Genomic DNA, 22,366 nt, shown 5'->3' with positions numbered 1-22,366 from the left:
TAATTTTAAGATAAGCTAAATTGAGATGCTCAAGAGACTCAAAAGATTATTTATTATTTATTAAACAAAAACAGACTAGTACGAAAAAGAATTAGTTCTTAAAAATTAAAAATATTTGAGGGTAGACTCAGATGTTTTTTTAAAAAATCTGAAAATAAGTGTTATTTCAAGAATCTAAGAAGAAAAATAAATATTTTGAAAAATTAAAAGAAAATGAGAGTTCATACAAAATAAAAGCAGAAATGAATTAAAAGGAAAAAGAAGCAAAAACTAAGCTACCATGAAAATTCGTTAGAATGCAAAGCTGGTTCCTTCGAAAGTAAAATGAAAGATAAACCTTTGGGTAATTTGAGTTAAAAAAAAGTGAAAACAAATAACTAATATTAGGAATAAGAAAGCAAGAGTTAATTATAGATGCAGCAGAGATTAAGAAAATGTCATATAATTTCTGACAATGAAATTAATACATCCAAAATCTAAATAAAGAAAGAGGTTAAAAATTTGAATAACCCATCAAAGAAATTGAAAAGATAGTTAAAAATTACCCCTGAAAAGTAATGTTTCCCAGAGGTGATTTCTTCAAGGAGCAGATAATTCCACCGTTCTAGAGCAAAGACAAAGAAAACTTTACATCTAATCAATAAGGCCAACATAACATCGGATACTTAAGCTTAGCACAAAACATATTCAAGAAAAAAAAAAAGAAAAAAGAAGAAAAAACAAAACAACTAGATCAATACAATTCACAAATTAGATATTAAAATCTTAAATAAAATAATAACAAATCAAAATATATTGGAAGAATAAAATATTATGACCAACTAGTATTTACCTAAAAATCCTAGAATAGTTAATATATGTTAGGAAATCTATTAAAGTAATTCATTATATTTATAGATTAAAATAGAAGATACATTGATTATCTTAATAGATACTGTAAAAGCATATTAAAAGGAATGCCTGTGTCTTTTGAAAATTGTTAGCAGGCTAAGACTGGAGGGAAAACTTTTTTACTTTATATCAGAAACTACAGTAAATATTATCCATAATGGTGAAACATTAGAAGCAATTCCATTAAATTCAAAAAGAAATCCAGATGTCTACAATTATCATTACTATTTAACAATGCGTTGGTCAATATAATAAGGCAAGAAATAGATATTAGATATAAATGATAGAAATAAAAATAAAAATTATTGTTACTTATGGTTATAAAAATCTACTTAGGAAATCCAAAATAATTTATTAGAAAGAATATTAGAACTAATAAGAGTAAAATTTACTAAGGTGACCAGATCAAAGAACAAGGAAGCTGTTCTATAATAATGACCAATTAGAAAATGTAATGAAAATAAGAATTGCAATTACAATAGCAACAAAAACTATAGATTATCTGCCATAGAAAAGAATAAAACTAACAAAAACTATACAAGACCCATATGAAGAAAACTTATGGAAATTATAAAACTTAACCCAAGAGGACATAAAGATATGAATAATGGCAGAAATGCTCATTTTATTGGATGGAGAGACTCAAAATTATAAAGCTGTTGATTTTTTCTTAAATTAACATCTAAATTTAATCAAATCCAATTAAAACCCCATTACCATTTTTTAAATGAAATTAACATGCACATTGTAAAACAAAACGAAACAAAAAAAACCCTAGAAGGGCAAATGGGTAAGAACAGCTAAGATAGAATTGAAAAAAGAACAAGAAATGATAGCTTATGTCACCAAATAGAACTTTCTAGCATAATATAAAGCTAAGTAATTACAAAATTGATTTTAGCACAGAAATAAATTGATAGTTCACTAAAATGAAAGAACATTCCAAAATAATTTTTCATAAAAAGGTAGATAGATGAAGGATAGATTTTTTCAAAATGTATCATTTATAATAAAGGTGGCATTTTAACGGAGGGAAAAGTAGACAATTTGCTAATTGGTACTGGAAAATTGTTATTAATTAGAAAAAGTAAAGTATATCTTTACCTCATACCATATACAATAATAAATTCAATATACATTAAACATCTAAATATTAAATATAAAAAGTATTCAAAGTAAAAAAAGAATGTTTTTATTATTTGGGGAAGTTGAAGAGCAGTATCTTTAAGTAATATATAAAAACTGGAAATCAATTTTTAAAAGATTGAAAAATTGATAACATTTTTAATATATCAGTATGGCTAAAGATACCATAGATAAAGTTATGAAAGAAAAGACCTGCCATGTGCATAACAAAGAGTTACTATGCATAATATATAAAAATTTCTGTAAATCATAAGAAAGGCAGTCAAAGAATATGAACAGACAATTTAGAGAAAAAATGCAAATTGCCTGAATTCCAGGCTTCACTAGTAATGAAGAGATACAAAGTAAAATGCCTAGGTATGGTTTTGATCTTTTTTTTTCTTTGGTATTTGTCTTGTTTGGTGTTCTCTGAGCCTCCAGAGAATTTATTTTGGAAAATTCTCAAACATTATTATTGCAAATATTTCTTCTGCCCTGTTCTCTTGTCTTTCTGGTATTCCAATCATGCGTGTTAGCCTTTTTGATATCGTCCCACAGTTCTTGAATGTTCTGGTATTTTTTAACTCATTTTCCTCTTTGAATTTCCATTCTAGAAGTTTCTATTGAATTATCTGGAAATTCATTGATTCTTTCCTCACTGTCCAGTAAATGAACCTATTGATGACATTCTTCATTTCCATTATGGTGTTTCGTTTCTTGTATTTCTTTTGATTCTTATAGTTGCCATCTCTCTGCTGACACCATTTGGACTTGCACGCTATTTTTTAACAAATTAATCATTGTTATTTTAAATTCCTTGTCCAATAATTCCAACATCTGTGTCATATCTGAATCTGGTTCCGATGCTTATTTTATACCTTCAGAATGTGTTTGTTTCTTCTTGTCTTTTAGTATGTCTTGTAAATTTTGGCTGAAAGCCAGATAGTTTGTGTCAGTAATTGGTATTCAGGTAAATAGGCCTTTAGTGTGAGGATTTATGTTAAACTGGCTTGGAGCTGGGCTATGTTTAGTGTTTGTTATAGTTACAAATTCTAGAGGTTTCAAATTCTGCTGGTGTTCTTATTTCGGTCTCTTTTCTTGGCTTTGTACTGCCACTTACAGAGTCTGGGTCTTGCAGTTCTTCCAGCTGTAATCCCCTGGAGGCTTAATGATGTGGTGGTAAAGTGTGGGTAGGGGAGGTATTCTATAATCTGATGGAGTCTCAGTCTTTGCATGGGCCTGGAAGTGTGGCCTTCACAAATGTTTTTGTCTCTCCTTCCTGAGCATAGGACCCTTTACCCCCATACTCTATTCCCAGTGCTTGATTAACTGTTTTTGTTGTTGTTGATTGTTTGTTTATTTTTTGGTTTGTTTCGGGTGAAACAGGAAGGCTAGAGGCTAGAGTAGGGTGGAAATCCCCTCCTCCAAGTGCGATAAGATCTCAGTATTACTCCCAGAGAGGAGCCTTTGTTATGGAGAAGAATCCAAGAAGGTTATATACCATCGTTTCTCTTCCCAAACCCCCTGCCAGGATCAAGAGGAGATTTTTCTTAGATCTTCGTCACGATAATCTGGTGGGTTATCATGCACCTCGAAATTGTGGAGGCCTTGCATGATTGGAGCCCCAGATATTTCTCACTTTTACATTAGTCCACACCCAGCCTTCAGCAAATCTTTGCAATTACTAGTGAAGTTAAGGAGTCCCACCCTTATCGCTCCAGTAGCTTCTGTTGTATCTCTCTTGACGCACCTGTCTCTCCAGATTTCAGGGTGTGGTTTACCTTGAAACTTCAATTCTCTGATTCAAGAAAAGCCATTGATTTTCAGCTTTTCCAGCGTTTTCTTGTAAGGATGAGAATGGCGACTTCCAACCTTTTCACATATCAGAGTGAAAAACAGAAGTCTATAAAATAAAATGAAATCTCATTTTTTGCCTATCAGATTGGCAAATTAAAGAATGATAATATTCAGTATTGGAGAGAGTGAGAGGAAGTGAGCATTCTCAGATGGTGCTGACTGGAACCTAAATTGAGTGTCATCTTTCTTGAAGGCATTTTTGTATTATGAAAGTTTAAAATGCACAACCCCTTTGACCTAGCAATTCCGCTTCCAGGATTCTATTCTACAGATAAGCTCATATAAATGAGAAAACATGTATGTACAAGAAAATTTACTAAATAATTATCTCTAATAGCAAAAAAATTGGAAACAACCTGAAATTCTATCAATAGAAGAATGGTTTGAAAAATAAGTATGATTTATTTATTCTGTGGCTATTATGTGGCCCACTAAAAATATAGGTAGATTAATATACTAAAATGATAACATAGCCATGACAAATTGCTATGTAAAAAAATCAAGTTACAGAACAGTATGTAACTATTATATTATTTTGTAAAAACAAAACAAGCAAAACACTGTGTGTGCATAGGGCATGGAGATGGATATGCACAGATATCTATTTGTATCTACTTAGAAAAAAGTCTAGAAGTGTGGACAGCAAATTCTAGCAGTTAACAGCTTTTCCTCTAGTGAGAAGGAGATTTTAAGAGAGATTAACACATTTTAAAGCAAGCATGTGTTATTTTTATAATTAAAAATACACACACAAAGGAAGCAGATTCTATTCCTCAATTAAAGAGATAGCTGTCTGGGAAAAGATGACAATAACCTTTAGTTCATATTTCTAAGCTATTCCAGGAATCTTAAACAAGTTTCATTTTTGTTTAAGGAAAAGACTTCTTGGGAATGTAGCAGGGAAGAAAAGCCCCTTCTCTGCCAGTGGAACAGGTGGTTAACCTTGGCCTGTGTAAGAGCAAGCACAGGAATTGTGTCCATCTTACTCATCATGGTCATTCCAGTGTCTATACCATGTCAGGCACTTAGCAGGGCTTTGGTATATATTGGTTGAATTAATAAATTAAATTTTAAAAATGGCAGTGGTTCTGTGACAACTTACTGTAATATACCATGCACAGTCGGGAAATTTGGCAAGCAGTTGATCAGAACTTTCTCTGTTCTTACTGAGTTTAGATACTAGACTCAAATTCTACAATTTAAAAAAAAAGTTACTAGCATCATAGCAATGTTGAGAAAATTAACCAAACAGAGAAGGAATGCTGCTCATTGACTGAGAATCTTTCTCATACTGAAATAGCAGTAGGAGTTGCCTAGGCAATTTTCTCTGCCAGCTCACTGAAAGGATCTCTGACTCAGAAAGGGCCTAAAAATATAACATTTTAGTTCTAATTGTTACATTCACAAAGAAGTATTGTAGCAAATGGGGCCAGAATCAGGATTACCTGGGGCTTTTGTGGGTTAGAACGTGTTACCCAAATCTATTGGGATGAAAAGAGAGAGGGGAGATGGAGAGTTACTGAGTACCTTCTAACCACTCACTGAAGCCCTGGGTTAGTCACTGAGCACATGGTACCTCATTAAATCCCACAACAAGCTTGGGAAGTATTGTCATCATTTAACTGATGAGAAAAATAGGACTTGCAAAACTTGCATAACTTGTCTCAGGACACAAAGCCAGAAGGTGGCAGAGCTAGGATTTGAGCACAGGCCTGGCTCCGAAGTCCATGGTCACTTCTTGGGCCTCTGGGCTCTGTCCTGGTTGGTGTTGGCATGCCTCACTTATCATATTAACATGAGATTGGTCCCTGTAGAAGACAACTAAAGGTTGGTTACTAAGAACTGACCAGGTCGTACCACTGCATCTGTACAAGTGATCCAAAGATTTTACACACATGTGTTAAGATTCCCACCTCATCTTAACTTCTAGAAGATATGAGGAAATGACTCAGTATTACTGCATAAGACTCTCCAAATCTTTGATAAACACAGGTGTGCTATATATTCTCCCCACCTTGCCCCAGGATGCAGAGCACCCCCATGCTGAAACAAATCACAGTTCCTGAAGAACTGCTTACGAGAGTGTTAGTGATGCGGAGACAGACACTTGTTATAAATACCCTCATGGAATAAAGATCTTTGTTTACTTTTCCATAACATTTGCTAACTCAGACGAAATGGTTTTCATCTTTGTTTTCACCATAGCAGAAACTTAACATATCAGAGTGCTGCAGCTTTCAGCGTTTTTATTCCTTCTCTAATGTCTGTCGTTAGAGGGTGTTTAGCCTCCCTTTATAGGATGTTAGGTATGGCATGTCTTTCCTTGACACACTGCCCTGGAACTCTGATGTCAGCGTGCACCATGACCAGGTCCTGGGCTCCCTACTTTTCTGTCCCCCGGTAGCTTTACATATCTTCTGCACTCCAATTGCACCTACTTTCTTTTTCCAGCCTTCGTATCTCCAGTCAGATGTCCAATACAAATATCTCACATAACAGAGAGGATTCCTACCTTCATCTCAAACCTACTCCTCCCCTCCACCCTGAATTCAGCTCCCCACCTCATGACATCACTATCCTTTTTGTTGTTCAAACTTAAAAGTTTTCCTGGTTTTCTACCTTTCCCTCACCCCCATATCTAATTCTTCAGCAAGTTTGGAGGTTCTGCCTCCAAAACATCTCAAATTCATTCACTTTCCTCCATGTCACTGCCAATATTAAGCCACCAATCTCTTGCCTCAACTATTCTAAGCTGTTCTTGCTTCCGCCTGTTCCCTATAAGGTAGCCAGCACGATAACTTTGCTTATCGGGCCCCTACTCACCTCCACAACCTCATCTCCTGCATCTTGTTCAGCTTGCAGCTGCAGTCATGTTGTCCTGCTTTCTGTTCCTCGAACCCACCAAGCTTATCCCTTGGGTTTTTCTGTTCCACATTCTTCCCGTAGATTTTCCACGGTTGGGGCCTTCCTCGTTACTTAGATCTAAGCTCACATGTTCTCTTCTAAATGGTTCTTCCAAAATCACCCTAAAGTAGTTATCCCTTACTTTGCCATCCAACATTTATCACAACATCCTGTTTTGGTATTTTTTATAGCACTTATAATTACATAAAATTATTTTTTAAATTATTTATTTCCCTGTTTATTTTCTGCTTCTTCCCTGTATAATGACCCCTCTGCATTCATTAGCAGGGACCTTTTCTCTCTTGTTCAGGGCTGTATTTCCAGAGCTAAGACTTTCTCTTACTGAAATAGAAGTAGAAATTGCCTGGACAATTTTCTCTCTGTCAACCTACCGAATAATAGATCATTGACGCAGGAAATGACCTGAGAGTATGACATTTAAATTTTACATTTTGCATTAAAAAATAATGTCGTAAATGGGGCCAGAATTAGGATTCTAAATCAGAATCAGACTAGTACATAGTAGGTGGTCAATAAAAATTTGTGGATTATTGAATGCACATTTGCTTGATCATGATTACAAAGAAGGAAATGCTACTCTACTAACCTGAGACTATAATTATAATAAAAGAACATTGTACTCATTTTAAGTGACATTCAAATTAAAAGACAAATTCTGGCTTGTATTTAAAACATGCATTGCATTGCGTTGTGACTTTCTGGATCATTTATCACATTAGTTGGACACTGCAAAACATTCACCACTTGAATTCATCCAAAGAAGAATAGTGTGGGGAAATCTGCTTTCCTAACAGTGACCAGCTGCCTTTACTGAACATTCTTGTTTGATTTTCATCACTTCGGATGTCTAACATCACTTCAAAATGCAGAGATAGCCAAATGAGGGTTGCCCTGATTAGTGACCTCCATCTCCCCTTGCAAATAGCCCCTCTCAGTTAGTTAAACTGGACAGTGGCGGTCTTGGCTCCTAGTCAATGAGCCAGCAGTAAAGAGGGCTAGTTATCTTTGAACACTACTTTCTCCTTAGCAGGACTCTGATCCCTCTTGGTAGGAGTGGTAGCATTAGTTTTGCTTTTCCTTTTTCCCCTTACAAATGGTTATATATTATTTATTCTCATCATCATTCACAAAACATTATCTGAAGCAAAGATGCAGAATGCCAAAACACTCTAGAAGCCTGAGGTTTCCGTTTGCCTCCCAAGGAGGACTTCTAAATAGAGGCATTCTATAAACAGCTGCATGTTCTTTTGGAGAGGAAATTGGAGGAACTGGCTGGCTGAAAAAAATAAAATGAACATGGAGCTGTATGAATGCCTTTTCTTCTGATAAATTGTGGGTAAACCTGAAGGAGCAGAGGAGACAGCAGTCTTTTTATTATCTACAAACTAAGCCGAGGATATGCTGTATGGCCCAGAGCAACTTCTCCAAATTGAAGTGGATGTTCTTTAACTCTAAGTAAACAACCACCACCACCACAACGTAAAATTAAAAACGGTCTCGATAAATTGTAAGAAGGAGCCATTTAGTTCCATTAGATTGCTCCTGGTTAGATATTGTAGATCAGCTAAGTTGGGTAAACTTGTCTTTTGCAGGTTGTAAGAGATTTTTTTCAACACTCTATGTCAACAAAGAGTGCAAAATGAGTTCAAGTCAGATTTGCATAGATCTGAAGGATGGAGAACATACAAATCATAATGAATGAAGTAGAGAAAGATTTCCTGAGGAGTCAGAGCAGTTAAATTCTTTGGGCCGTTTTTTGAAAGAGGGATGTAAGATGACTTACACCTGCAAGGGACTTAGACTACTCTGTTTGTTCTTAAAACTCAGGGAAGCCAAAAGTTAATTTGAGTTTAGTTGAGGTTTCTGCACGTATTGAAACAGCACATGAATCTCATTGATCAGCTTAAAACTGGGTCTGCTTCCTTAAAGCATATTGGTGATTAATACAACTTTTGAGTGGTTTTACAGAGACAGCACTACACATACGCCACCCTGTCCTCAAGATGACCCTGGAACCAAGAATCTTCAGCCTACAGAACTCAAGTAACGGAAATGTGACCACGTGGAACCTTTTACGAAGCAAGAGTTTCTTCAGTTAAGAAAGATCCGATATCTACACCAAATATGGACAAATATAGAACTGACCAATCAAACCTGCCAGACTGAGATTCCTTTGTGCTTTCTCTTGCCCCTCAACCCTATACCATAATTGGCCAAGTTCCAAAACCCTCCAATCAAAGCTTGCCTCGCCAGCATTACTTCATGCCACCCTGTTCCACCGAACCCTTTAAAGTTGTCCAGACCCTAGATCAGGGTGACAGATTTGCGTGGTGCCTCCTGTCTCCTTCAAGTCAACACCGTATTAAGGAAATTCCTTTTCTTTTTTCCCCTCTCAAAAACCAATGTCATAGTTTTGGCTTCTATGCGCATATGCAAGTGGACCCTTGTTAGGTAACAATATCAGGACTAATATGTATGCGGTCATAGAAATTCAGAGTTAGAGAAGGCTTTGGGGAATCTTCTGCTCGATTTGCGGATGAAGATACAGATCCAGAAAGGTATTTGTCTCAAAGCTAGAAATCAATTTAGACTGAGGTTCCGCAACTTAGACTGACAAAAGACAAATGAAAAACAAGCAGAAGCTTATGAATGCATACATTGCACATATATGTGGAAGTACTCAGTGATGAGTAACTCAAAGGGGTTATTAGAATTTAATCTTCATAGAGTCTTAACAAAAGAACAATAAGTTTTTAAGGAAATGACAAGACAAGAGAAAAAGACTGAGTTTCTAAGGCAGCAAATTGTGGGAGGGTTAATATATAGGGAACTAATGGAAGATGAGGGCTAATTAGTAAAGTTTGTTATGTATATTTCTCTGGGGAGATTAACTTCTGTTCTTCCTGGCAGAGAGGGGAGGGAGAGCAAGGCAACAAATCTATGTCTTGCTCTTAGGCAAATAGCGGGAGGGCAGAGAGCTTTTCTTGTATCTGTTTCTTCTTGATCACCTTTAGCTCAAAATTATTTTAATGTCAAAGTGGTATATTTTGGGGTGGCATATTCTGCTACCCTTTACTTAACAGAGGACAAATTTCAGTCAGGAAAACAAACACATTAACAATTTCAACAGAAAAAAATTAATGTAGGGAATTAGTTAACGGAATCTTGGAGAACTGAAAATATAAAAAGGGAACACTGAGTTTCACAGGAGTGGTAACTTCAGGAGGCAATTGCCATCTCCTAGGTCTGAGCAAACAAAGGGAAAGATGGAGTTACGGTAATTTAGGAGCTTGGAGCGGTGCCTAACACAGAGGGACCCAGACCTCAGAGGAGAGGATACTGGTCACCTGGTGCTGGTGTCTCGGACAAAGGTGGGATGAAGCTGGTTCTAGGAGTGCCAAAAGAAACCAGAGACTAGTAACAACTGCTTTTGTCAGGATGAAGTGTCATCGCTGGGTGACATTACAGGAACAGTAAGCAGATAGAAAGGAACAAGTCCCTTTAACCTCCTCATGCCCTCTGGGCTCAATTTAGCGCCCCCTATTGACAGTAACCAAAATGAATTCTGGGGACAAAAGACAAAAGACAAAAGAGAAAAATGGTTTGCATAGTCCCAACCCCAGCGAAGTCACGGAAGAGGGGAGAAAACTGGGTTTAGAATTGACGAATAGCTTAATCTATGGCTTAAGAGTTTAAATCTTATCTAGTGAGAAGGCTGACTTAAAGGGAGGGCATTTCAGGTAGAAGGAAATCACACTCGCAAAGGCATGAGGCCATCCAAGCGCATGTTACTCTTGGGAATTGCGGGTGCTGAAATCAGTTGTAACTGGAACGCGGAGTGCATTGGGAAAGTCTTGAGCAGTGCACTTGGAATGATAGAAAGGGGCCATGTGGCGTGAAGGCCAGGGAAGCCCATGCTCAAGAGCAAAGCAAGATAATGTTTTTAAATATCTCTGGTTGTGTTTTTCCCCTGTCATAATTTAGGTTTTCGTTTTCTTTTTTCACCCTCATGGTCGTTAAGAATAGACTTTGAATCTGACGCTTATTGTCCTAGGGAAGGGTAGTATTCCAAACAGCATAGAACAAAGAGGTTATTGCCTAGAATTTTGAATTTCAAAATAGTTTTTTAAGTCTCTAGGGAAACAAGATAGCCTGAGGGCAAGCCCTTTTGATTTGCAAAAGTATGGCGTTTTGAGACTAAAAAAAAAAAAAAGATTGAATCAAAACTCCAAGAGCTTTTTTAAGAGCCAAGAAATCATAGTTTATTCTAAGAAGCCATAGAGTAGGAACACACAAGATAGGATACAAGGCAAGTCCTGTTCACAGGACAAAAGAAAAGCCTTCAACAGCTGAGATGAGGAACCAGCCACAATCAGATTCCAGTGTTCTGGCTGTGTTCATTCCTCATACTCAGCCTGAGTCAGACCTGGGCAGGATGGGGAGTGTGTGTGTGTGTGTGTGTGTGTGTGTGTGTGTGTGTGTGTGGTGTGTGTGTGTGTGTGTGCTTCCTGAGACATTTAGCAGAAGTCTCAGAACAAAAAGTTTATTCCTTAATTCCCCAGCTCCAGTCTGTTTAAGCTCCTGCTCCTCAGAGAAGGTTGGTGTTGACATGGGGCCATAATGCTACCTTACAATTTGACTAAGGTAGTGTATGCCCCCAGCAATATGTATGGTTTCCTTGTTTTTGAGATTTACAAAAATAACATATTGTATGTATGGAACGTGATTTTTCCATATTATTTCATGTAGTAGCAGTTAATTCATTTACACTTATGTAGTGCATTGTGATAATATTCCATAATTTATTAATTCATTTTTCTGGGCAATGGATATTTGTGTTGTTTCTCATTTTTACTGAGCAGTAAGGCTATGAATATGGCATCCATTTCATTAGGATGAAATTGCTGGGCTATCGGCTATACGATTATTTGATTTTATAAGATAATGCTGTTTTCTAAGTTTCTAAGTTGATTATACCAATTTGAATTCTCAGCAGTATTTTTAAGCATTTCTGTTGATTTTTTTTTCTTTCCACTACCTGGTATTGTCTAACTTCTTAATTTTGTCAGTCTAGTATGTAAAATGTAATCCCATGATCATCTTAATTTCCATTTTCTTAGTTATTAAAAAGCTTGGATGTATGTTTATGTATCTATTTGCCACTAAAGACTTCTCCTCTGTGTAATTCCTTTGTTTGTCTTTTGTCTTTTCTATCAAGTCACTTTTCTTTTGATAATGATTGGTAGATCTCCAGATATTCTGGACTTCATTAGTCAGAGTTCTTGCAAACATCTCCTTCTATCTTCCATCTTTTTATAGTGTCTTTTGAGAAATAGATATTCTTAATTTTAATACAGTAAAATTTATCAGTCTGTTTTTAATAGTTAGAATTATGTGTGTCTTATATTAGAATCCTTCTCTACTCTGAAGTCATAAAATTTTCTTCCAAAAGTTACAATTTTGCCCTTTGTTTTATATTCTCAATCCATCTGTAACTGATATTTTAGAATGGTGTGAAGTAGGGATTTAATTTAACTTTTTCTGTGTGGATAACCAATTATTCCGTTTATTGACTAATTTGCCATGTACGTCCATATATCAGTATTCCATAACTACTTTAGATTTTGAACAAGTCTTGATATGTGATATAAAAAATCTCCCAATGGTCTCTTAAGAGTGATTTGACTATTCTTGGCCCTTTGCTTTTCTATTTTGGAATCAGTTTATTAGTTTTTAAGAAGTATCCTATTTGGATTTTTACTGAAATTGCAACCAAAGTAACCTAAGAGTTAAGACAAAACATGTACTGACTCTGCTTGAAATCTTCCAAAGGCTTCTTTTTGCACTTAAAATAAAATCCAAATCCTCACCATGACCTATAAAGCTCTACAAAGCTTACTTCTGCCTACCTCTTGAGTCCCTGCTCACAAATTTCATTCCCATTGGCTTCCTTCTGCTTCCTTAAATATGCTATGTGCTGTTCCTGATGCCTTCAGCTCTTTGCATGACTTTTACCTCTTCATTCTTTTATCAACTCAAATGCCCTCAGAGGGGCCTTCCCTGACCCCAAAAGTCTGCAATTACTTTGTTTATTTATTGATTTACATATTTATTTCTAACTGGAATTAAATTCTTTGAGGACTGGGACCTTGTGTGTCTTGTTCATCATTATATCTCGGCACTTGGAACAGTGCTTGGCATGTGAGAAGTGTTCAATAAATATTTACTGAATGGATATAAGCTTTTCTAAGAGCAGTATGTGGTGTGATAAGGAAAGAGGACAGATGACTGAGGCTTATAGAGTATCTTTTTTTTTTTACCGCTATGCAAAAAAATCGTAGGCGAATGGACTTCGTATAGAAAGGAGCAAAGAAAAATGAAAACACTGCTCTGTTAGGATTTGAATGTTAATGGTATTTCTCTCCTATTATTGTTGTTGTATTACTTGTGTAATAAATCAAATTAGTAGAGAAAATTAATTTGAGTTCATGTATGCTTAAACGAGCCATAGTCAGCTTATGAAAACAGTTTGTCCTTATGATTTTGGAAGAAAAAATAAAACCTATAAAAGCGTTCATCTGGGTGTTCTTTTTCACCTTGTCTGACAATCTAATTTATGCCTCTAATATTACACTCAGACATTTTTTTAAAAATCTTAATTAATACTTTATTTGCCAAGAATGCAGTTGTTTAATTCATATTTTTCATTTCTAATCAATTTTGGAGGAAAGATTTAAATAATTCTCAATATTGTTTTTTTGTCAGCTTTAATTATTGTCTTAGTAGTATATGAGTTAAATGTATAACTGAAAATGTACTATGGCTAATACAACATTCTATTTAACAAAGAAAGAGTCAGTAAATGATAATAAATATGTACTTATACTTTTTACTTATTTATTTAACAAATCCAGACATAGTGCTACTATGTGCCAGATGCTGTTCTAAGTACTTTAAAATATGGACACATTAAATTCGATTCTTATAAAAACCCTATGATGTAGGCACTCTTATTATCCCCATTTTATTTATAAGGAAACTGATACATAGAGAGGTTAAGTAGCATTCTCAAAGCTCACACAGCTAGTAGTAGTTGCCAAAGCTGAGATTAAAATCCAGGCAGCACTTGGATGTGCTGGATATATAACTGGATGTGATAGTGATCAGAAGTTGGTTAAGTAAATGAAAATATGTTCTTTGTACAATTAAAATAATTTTGCCATATGCTTGCTATTTTGAATAGGTGCTTGTTCTGAAATATCATGAGAAGAGCTGGTAATACAGGCAGATGGCTGAAGTGTCATTTAGCACACATGCTATTCTGAAAGATCGCATTAATATTTCCATGGTCAGGGTTACTATGGACCCTTTTGCAGTTTGTGCAGTGTGTGACTCCAGAGGGTACTACCCTTATAGACTTCATGTGAATGGCACCTGCTAGAGTTGTTTAGGGTATAACCACCCACAGTGGCCCTGCCAGTGGCCTAAAGATTTATTGGCTATCTCAGAGTATGACTTCCAACTGGGAGACCCTTCTCTCTACATAGTCCATTTTTAGTTTTATATCCATCAAATTTATTACTAAGAGAAAGTATTAAAATATTATTGTGTGTACTGGATAATTGTCATGTCTCTTCCATTTTCAGCTCATCAGAAAGAAAAAAATGCTTTCATGTTCAAATGTCTCCATATATTATGCACTATCAGATACTTTTTTTCCTATATAAAATGTTATAATTTTAAATGCCTTTCTGGATACTTTTGGATATTACAACAAATCTCAGCCAAGATTCCACGAAATGCCAAATCCATTCCTTAGTCCACTTAGCTTTAGATAGTTTTGAGAACATTTTATTAAATTCTCAATTTACTTGACTGTCAATTGGTTGGTACTCCTGTTCCACTGGGCTTAACCCCAAAAAGTAGATACTGTCATTCTGAGAATTAGCAGAGCTAAAGGAGAAGTGGGTACATGGAAACTGAGTGGTTCTGTGGCCTAATTTTTCCTTAGATGATGAGCCTGAGGCCCAGAGAGTAGTCCAAGCACACACAGCTGACGGGCAGCAGGAATGAGACTTGAATCTCAAACACTTACTTTTTTTTTTTTGCTTTTTTTCTGCCAAATTTTATTATATTCTGTGCTCCCGCAGAATCTACAGACTTTATCCTGTGTGGATGCTTTAAACCACTATGTCTCAACTTTGTTATTTGCCCTCATCCAAATTCACTGGGACAATCAGTAGTGTCCTTTGAGCACTGAATGTGACCTACTACACCTTTAGGAAGGAGATTCCATACTAGCTCAGAAATATAGACTGGTGGTTTATCGCTCATCGCTCATGAGTCAGTGGTCTACAAATAATTGTGTAGATTAATTAGTTTATCAATTAACTTCTATTGGCTCTCCCTAATTATGAAATGAGAGTGTTGAATAAGGGATTTGCCATGTACTGACAAGCTCTTATATTCTGTGTTTCTATGAACTATCATTGTAATTCCCAATTATTTTATCATTAAGGTGCATTTGGAACATATAATACTCTTTTTGGGTCTTTATTAAATGAAACCATGTTTTTTTAGTAGCCTAATCAATTTGCTACCTTATTTTTCACATGTTATTTTCAGTGCTTAGTATCCTAACTCACTAATGTTCTGTTTTTTTTTTTTCTTCAAAATTACCACTAAATATACTGTGACCTGTCATTCTGCTCTGGCTTGTCTAAATTTACTTTTTGTTTTCATTTTTGCTTGAGAAAGAGTTGTTTCTAAAGAGAACAGAGAATAAAGTTCTCGCAGGTGGTCTCTTTAGAGTCCCAGGGACCTGATGAGGGTTACATGCTTACAACCACATGACTGCTAAAACCAGGGGTTTGTGCCTGGTCCACAGAAAACTCATGGGAAACCTGTTTTGAGAACTTAGCCCAAAATAGATGCTCAGGACTAGACAGTGACCAAAAGACTCAAACAGATCCTCTCTCTGGGAGCCTTTGGATGGAGCCATAGAAAGTGGGCCAGGTAGGAGAAAGCAGCAGATACCAGAAGCATGCCATTCAAAGGCTTGCTGCAGAAGTATTGAGGTTGTAGAAACCATGAAGTGGGGAAAAGTTAGTCAGAAAAGAAAGAGAAATTAATGAACATAGATAATAGCTGAGTCATAATAATAGTGGACTCACTAAAGCAAGGATGAGCCAAGGACCAGACAAAGCCAAGGACCAGACAGAGATGGCTAAAAGCTGCTTTTTGTGCTCCACAGTTCCCCATTTATCTTTCCAGTAATTTCCAGCTCCTGAAGTCTCCTGATTAGGCCTCTGTACCTTGCCACCTGAAAGAGCCTAATGACATGGTGTCTTTATTGAATCCACACCTTAAGCTGTCAGAATGCCTGTATGTTGTGCACTGCTGTATGTAAGCATTCAGTAATGTTTGTTGAGTGATGCTGTGAGATGCTCAGAATTACCTTGGGAATGAGTCTTTGTTAGGCTGTTGAAAGAGTAGTTATGTAAAGGATCAAGGTGTATCCAAAGTTATCTGAAAACTTGTAGATTGGAGCAGAGTGAAACCTTGTGAGTCAGTGAACAAAGAAGTGGGTTATGTAGCAAGATTACAAAGAAAGGCCCCTACCCCAAATATTTTTGCCTCCAATTTGCCACACTGGCTGAAATTCAGACTGGGAGATTAATTTCTTCAGTGAAAGGCAATATATTTCCAAGTTCTCACTTATAGAGTACCCTTGTTCAGAGATAGGATTTGCACTAAAAGCTGTTATCAGCATTTCACATCTTAGTGTGCATTCATTTAGTGGACTCATTCCTGAACAGTTTGTTGTCTTCAGAGACTGAGGAAATGGAAGTTTTGATGGTGTCTGGTCATGGGAGGTAGAGAAGGGACACTTTCAGAGCATGGACCATTGCCGAAGGAGATTATGCTGACTATGTGGACAGTATCAACTCTGATTATTCTTGATGATGGGAAGAATGAAAAAAAAAACAGTAGGGATGAAGACGGATGTCAAATACCTCTGAGCTTCATTCCAGATGACCCCAATCACTAAATACAATATTAAAAGGACAATCTTCAAGGATGATGTATGTTGTATGACAAAGATTATAGTCTTGGAATAAGAAAATCTGAGCTCTGAGTTTGTTCTCTACTGTTTGTTTATTATATGTATAACTTGGGGTGTCTGGGCCTCAGTTTCCACATCTATAAAAAGGAATGTGATGAGGATGATAATGATGATGATGATGATGATGATGATGATGATGATGATGATAACATGTATTTCTTCAGCGGGAGGTGATAAAAACCTGAGAGAGGAGGGAAGTCAAATGACTGATGGCTGCAAACCGCGTATGCTGCTAAGTAGTTCAGTCTGGAAACTGAAGGAGAAAGAGCAAGTAAGAATGGCCTTGGCTGACAGTGGGCTCTGCCTGTTGCTAAATCCTCCTCTATCTCTCAGTACACGGATTGACTCTTCTCCTATCCCACATCATTATGGCAGTCACTCATTACTTTGAGACATTTTTTCCTCATCTTATTTTCAATAACGATCATTCTTTTATTTCTTATTGGTCTTGATCTTTTATATTTAGTTATAAAATTGATCTTAAAATTAGTCCATTAATTCTATTTGTCTTGTTCCCTTCCAAGAGATAGTTGTGGTAGTTTATAAAGCTTTGGTTGCAAATTATAGAAAATGTACATCAAATTAGTTTAAACACTGTAAACGATTTAATGATTTATATTACTAAATGATCCAGTTGGACATCTTCAGGAAAAGCTTGATCTAGCAGTAAAATGATGACATCGGGGGCCTGGCTTGTTTCACTTCTCTATTCTGCCCTCCATAGCATTTGCTTTATTTTTTAAGCAAAGCCCAATTATGATCTTAAGATTACTGCCAACTGCTGCAGGTTTCTTGTTGATCAGGTGAAAGAGAATGACTTTTTTCTCAGCAAAATCCTCAAGATTCACTTTGATTGGATGAGCTTAGCTCACATGACCCTTTGAAAAAATCTCCATAGCCAAGGGAAAGAATGTAACTCTGGGGCTGAAAGTAGATTCAGTTTTTCCAGAACCTCATAAATGTCATAACAGGTTCTGGGCTGATAAGGAAGGGAATAAGGAGAAATGGAAGCCGAGGAGGCCACTAACCAAAGACCACTGTAACAGGTTAGAAATAGAAGTTATCATATGCAAAGCTGCAGTGGCCAAATGTTTAAAGGGTGTTTTTCCATTTGAGAACAAGAGCACATGCTGTTTAAAGCAAATTTGATGTGTCTAATGTGATACAAATTGACTTTCATCAATAAGCATGAAAAACAATCATTACCCTTTGAATTTTGTGATTTTATAAAGCATTGAATTCTATCCTTCAGTGCTCTCATGAGGGGAGCTTTTTCAAAAAATGCATTTTAGCCATTTTCAATATGCTGTAAATTGAAACAGAGAATGTATTTTTTTTCCTCCTAGTGTAAAATCGAATAAGCAACAGCACACTGCAGGAAGTCAGTCTAGCCACAGCAAATCTGTACTTGTTTTTATGAGAGAGGATGGGAAGAATGAATATTTGCCCTGTGGCATCAATTTCCTGTTTAATGTTCTCCAAGAGGCATTTGGAAAATGCCCAGCAACACAGATGTACGTAAATACCATACATAACTTGTTTTCGTGAGTGGAAAGAGGAGTCTGAAAAATTATGACAAAGGCTGGTTACCCTCACCTCCTGGTAGTTGGTGAGTCACTCTACCTTTAACTTAATGATTTGGAGGATGGATCATTCCAGAGCGTGGCATTGGAAGGATAAGCAGTATAAGAATAGCATGGCGTGTGGCTTCTTAGCCTAAGTTCTTATTCATTTAAGACTACTTTTACCCCAAAGTTGGCTTCTGCCAGCTGGAGGTTGCCTTCAGATTGCCTGTAAGAAGTACATACATATCAAGACAGTTTTTCTAAAAAAACAAAACAAAAATGAAAAATACTGAATCCTCCCCGCCGCCCCAATAGAAACCCATCTGTAAGATTTGCAGACACGAATTTGTTTTCAAATCACAGAAAAACATATGTACATCCTGCATAGCATCTGTCAAGGTGTGGGCAGATGTGTTCTCAGTTCTGTTGTCATATTACCCTAGATGACCCACACATCATTTTGGACATTTTATTTGAAAGGTCACAGCTTGATTGGAGAACCAAATTCTTATTTTTGTTTCAGCAACTAAGGCTAATATATTATTTAAGAACTTGACATAGAAAGCAAGATTCAGACCTAAAGTATTCATCTCCTAACTTGCTCTTTTGAGCCACTTTCTCACATAAGGCAAGATGAGGAACAATAGTTATGATCTATTAAATACCTACTTAAGTGCTTAGGAAGGAATGTGTAAGGAAGGCCTTTATATATCTCAAGGCTAATCTTCATAACACCCCACTTTTTGTTCCATATCTCCCTGTCTTATAGATGAGAAAACCAGGACTTAGAGAAGATAAAGAGCAGCCCAACATCACCTTAGTAGCTAGTGGAGTCATTATTCAACCCCTGATCTGTCTGGCCCTAAAGCCCATGCTCTTTTCTTAAGTTCAGAACTTGTTAATCTAGGATTTGTAAATGGGCTTCAGAAGATTCTCGAGAGCTAAAATTGAATGCAAATCTGTAAGTGTGTATATATATACACATTTTTCTGGGGAAAGTGTCTAAAATTTTATCAGATCTATCAGCTATATTTCCAGAACCTGGTACAGTCTTGAATACAGTAGGCACATGATAATATTTGTTCAATGAACAATAGGGGTCTATGATACAAAAAAGGATTAGTATCACTGCTTTTATTTACATGCCTCTGTATTGTTTTAGCTTGTCCCATTATCTGTCCTATAGATGAATAGATTTGAATTTCCAGTACAACTGAGTTTGTTTTGAATGCATAAATTCATTTTTTTTTTACACGGCTACAGCACCTGGTATTCCTAGGTGGTCTCCCATTTAAGTACTAACCAGGCTCGACCCTGCTTAGTTTCTAAGATCAGACGAGATCGGGCATGTTCAGGGTGACATGGCTGTAGACTAAATTCATTTTTTTTAAAGTTAAAAACGCAGACTTTAGTTGATAATTCATTTGAAATTATTCAACATGTATATAAAAAGATTGAACATTTTTAGATACAATTGTCTAAAGAGATATTTTTTTCTTAAACAGAGCACATTAATGCAAAGGATTGTACTAGACCACTACAGAACAGACACATAATGTGAGCTACAAATGCAAGCCACATTTGTAATTTCAAACTTTCTAGCAGGCACATTCAAAACAGTAAAAAGAAACAAGTAAAACTAATTTTCGTCATATATTTTATTTAACTCAATATATCTGAGCTATTATCATTTCAACCTGCAGGCAATATTTAAAATTATTGAGATATTTTATGTTCTTCTTTTCATGCTAAATCTTGGTAATCCAGTGTGTATTTCACACTCACTTCAAACTGGCTTCCTTTCTCATGCCCAGTGGCTGTGCCGGCTCTTGGCTGCTTCATTGGGCAGTGCTCCTGGAGACTCCGGTGGTTGAAAGAGGTGAACAACGTTGATGAAGCGTGGAGGAAAGGAGGAAGAGAATGCCACAGGTTTGGGCATGTGGGGAGATACCTCGATAATCCAAGTACAGTGACGTTAGGTTAGGCTGCCAACTCATATTGCCAAAATTGTAGCTTTGCAGGTGATTATTAAGACAGGCTGCAGAAAACAGTGCAAAATTCAGCACTGCTGCGGAAGTTTTTTCCTATTCCCACAGTCCCCTTCTTTTCTTGGTAACAGGCGTGCAGATCTAGGGTGTGCATTTAGGGGAAGATGTGATGCAGAGTGACTAAAGTTACGCCCAATAATTATAATAATTTTGTTCTTTTAACTACTCCTAGAGCAAAGGATCTGTAAATTTTATAGTGCGGCAGTCTCCGGCCCCTTGGGGGAGAAAGGCAGAGTAGAGGTTCTGGAGTTGCATTCCTCCATTTTACAGTTGCAGGAAGGAGGCCACAGAGAGCCTGAGGCCGTAGACTGCAGGAACAGACAGGGCCATAAAAGAACCTAGGAAATTTTGTTCTGAGCTCTGCTCAAGCTTTATTCACACTCCTTTATTTGTTTTTTGAGATCTTTCTAAGGCTTTTCCACAGGGTGTGGTCCTATTCTCCCCCTGGCCTGCCTCTCCTAAGGCCTGAGATTGAGCACAGATAAAACACCTTCTGCTCCCAGGCAGGGCAGCTTGGGTTCTAGAAACATGGTGATAGAAAGTGCCTTTCAGAATTACATTTCTTTTTCTAAAGTTTTCAGTTACTCAGCATGACAAACATAAAGTTGTTTTCTCCATAAGATACTTATAATCCATTTGGGGTTTATAGTTTGGTTAGCACAGGTGCCAACATCTATAATTTCCAAGAATTGAGAAATTATCTGAATCCATATGACATGATTTCATTGTATCCTTGGCCTGAAATTAAAAGCATTTATTTTAAGCATATAGTAGTAGAGGTTTTAAATTTTAAAGGAAAAAAAGACACCACTAGATATAAAGGAAAATAGTGATATAGTTTACCACTTGAGGAAAATAGAGACATAGTTTATTTAGGAACCCTCAATTTTAACCTCATAAACTCCTAATAAATTATGAAACATTGACAAGATAAGTTCAAATTGTCAGAGTAGAATGAAATCCTACACTCATGTAAATATTTGCTGGGTGATGTGACAATCTATTTGAACAAAAGCCACCACTACTGTTAACCACCACTGTCACCACCACCAGCACCATCACTACCACCACCACGGTTACTGCCGCCATCAACATGCCTCTCCTTCCACTAACCCTCAGGTAGTTGGGCAAAAGACCTATAGAAACAAGGTTTTATGGGCAGTTTCCTCTGTACTCAAGGCCATGACCTCCCACAGGTTACTGGATCACGGAGTGGTACGAATTGGAAAGTGCAGCATTTGTAAACCAATACACAATTCAAACAATTTCTTCCTTCTTGATAATGATGCAAAGTTATTTGCTGAGGTAGACATCTACTCACCTAATAGAAGAGTCTAAGAAAGTAATTAACTAGGAGGGTGAAAATACAAGTCAGAGATGACTGTGGTTGAAAATCCTCAGGGAGTAATGACATAGAAATTCTTAGGACTTAATTCATAATGGAGAGCGTCAGAGTGTGGAGGAGTGGAGGAGCAGGCGATGACTAATGTTCTCTGCACAGGGTACAACCTCGAAACAGTGAGGCTAATCCTACAAAGCATATATGAAAACCGGTCTCAGAATCACAGTCACTACTCATGGATGAGCACTGACTCTGTGTTAGTTTCTAAGATTGCTTTAGTAGCAGAATAGTGCCCTGCTGCTCATAGCCAGTTTACAAGCAGAAACAATTAAGAGAATGGTTCTTCAACACATGTAATCTGGAGCAAGTTTCTTAATTCTTGGAGCCTCAGTTTGCAAAATGCAGATAAAGCCATATAAATTGGAAAATGCATAATTAATTATATAGAGTCTTCAATACATATTAGGAAAGATAATAATTGGAACTT

The 22,366-nt window shown here is 36.5% G+C and overlaps 1 pseudogene; it reads right to left on the bottom strand.

The window, feature by feature from the left end:
* Positions 1-19,743: 19,743 nt before the first annotated feature.
* Positions 19,744-19,862, bottom strand: LOC120599231 (uncharacterized; annotated as a pseudogene).
* Positions 19,863-22,366: the final 2,504 nt, after the last annotated feature.

Source organism: Pteropus medius, unplaced genomic scaffold, assembly GCF_902729225.1.
Source record: "Pteropus medius unplaced genomic scaffold, Ma_sr-lr_union100, whole genome shotgun sequence".
Lineage (NCBI taxonomy): Eukaryota > Metazoa > Chordata > Mammalia > Chiroptera > Pteropodidae > Pteropus > Pteropus medius.
The sequence above is the reverse complement of the archived record's forward strand: the minus strand, read 5'-3'. Positions and strand labels throughout refer to the sequence as shown.